Here is a 2,142-nt window from a genome sequence, read left to right on the forward strand (position 1 = left end):
CCTTCACTATCTCACTATCCAGCCTTCACTATCCAACCTTCACTATTTCACTATCCAGCCTTGCCGCGTCTCTACAAGCCGGCCGTCACCGCTCGTCACCGCCCGACAACCGACACGATCACCGTGGCAACGCTGACAACAACACGCCCCGGCGTCGGCGAGACGTAATAAATCGAGTAGATTTCTCCGGTAACGCCTGCCACGCCCCGCACCTACTAGCATACCCCCCACCCGCCCGATCACACAAGCCCAACGATCACTAGTAGTAGTAGAGAGAATTCATACTCACAATAGCGCAATGTAGGTTTACAATCCACACCAGACGCACACGTGTAGTACCAGTGATGTTGATCAAACAAGATATAAGATACACATACGATAGGATGTACATATAAAACATACAATTACATATATATATGAGATATCCGAGATATGAGAAGTGGCGGGCTACACTGAGTATGCCCTTACATCAGGAGTAGATAATAGGGAAGATAGGGAAGATAGGGAGATAGGGAGATAATAGGGAATTCCCTACTATCTACTCCTGCCCTACATCCAGCTGCATCAGGGGAATCAGTAGTCAGTACTGTAATATTGCTGCTTTAGTCCGTGCAGATCGTAAGCTATACTATACCGGAGATACATGTAACATACATGCAACACAGATACATCACTGATTTCCCAGCTGGCATCTGAGCCAGAGATGCCAACACATATTTGAAGCAATCTGTAGTTTCTGGCCATCAAATTAGTAGTTCGAGGGTCACATAGTGACCCGAGTTTGCTAGGGGGGTCCGGCATGCCGCCCGGAAAATTTTTGATTCTGAGATGCAATTTCCTGCATTCTGAGGGTCAAAAATGACAATGAATTGACAAAAAATGACAATAATTGACAAAAAAATTCCTTTTTCTGATTACAGTGAAATTCGTAGTTTGATACAAACTCAACTGGTCGTAGTGGTGCACAAAGAATAGAAATTCGTATAAAATACGGATAAATCGTAGTGATTGGCATCTCTGCATCTCTTTCAGTCTGGCCAAAACCACGAGGGCTTTGAGTGGACATGCCCACCATCGCTACACTAGTTTACTAAGTGGCTACAGAATCACGATGCGTTAGGTCTGTGCTCGTTAGAACTGTATATATATACACGTTCTAAGTGTTCCTCCTTATAACTGTATATTAACTGAACATTAACGTTGTAAGTGATGAGCCCGGAGATACGTAATACTGTTATATGATGTGAAATGGATGTAATTAGCAAAACGGATGCAGTTATGAGATATCTATGTTATATATAGTACGTGTGTGAGATATCTATGTTATATATAATACACGTATACATACACATACACATACACACTACAGACACGCACACACATGCATACAATTTACAAATATATACGTAACGTACATCACACATGTATGTTACACATGTACAGTAACATACATACACTACACGTTGAAGAATACATGTACATCAGGACGTACATACATGTACACGTACACGCACGCCCATACGCACGATCGCGCGCACACACACGTACGTAAATGCACATGCACGTACATACATGTACACGCACGCAACGCACGCATATATGTATAGAGTTGTGGTCAGCGGAATATATAGTAGTACTAGTAGCAGTAGTGTGTCAATATAAAAAAGTCACTTGGCAGATGTGAAAGGAATAATAACAGTAAGGGCAGGGTGGTGACAAAGAGAAAAAGAGGGAGAGAGGAATGAGGAGGGATAGAAGGAACAGGCAGGAGAGAAGAAACAGGATGGAGGTGCAAGGAGAATGGAAGAGAGATAAGTTTTGTGAGGGGGAGAGGGCAAGGATAAGGGAGAGAGGAGGAGTAAGAGAAGCTGGTATGGGGGAGAAGGAGTTAGAGGAGATGGTATGGGGGAGAAGGAGTTAGAGGAGATGGTATGGGGGAGAAGGAGTTAGAGAAGATGGTAAGAGAGGGAGGCGGAGTTAGAGGAGATGGTAAGGGAAGGAGGAGGGACGGAGTTTTAGATGCACATACATTACTGTTTTTAGCGAGCATTTTATCTTCTCTACAGACCTTCCCTTGTCTCGCTCTCTCTCGCTCGCTTTCTCTCTCTCTCTCTCTCTCTCTCTCTCTCTCTCTCTCTCTCT

This window comes from Priapulus caudatus, unplaced genomic scaffold (assembly GCF_000485595.1).
Source record: "Priapulus caudatus unplaced genomic scaffold, Priapulus_caudatus-5.0.1 Scaffold1405, whole genome shotgun sequence".
Taxonomy (NCBI): domain Eukaryota; kingdom Metazoa; phylum Priapulida; class Priapulimorpha; order Priapulimorphida; family Priapulidae; genus Priapulus; species Priapulus caudatus.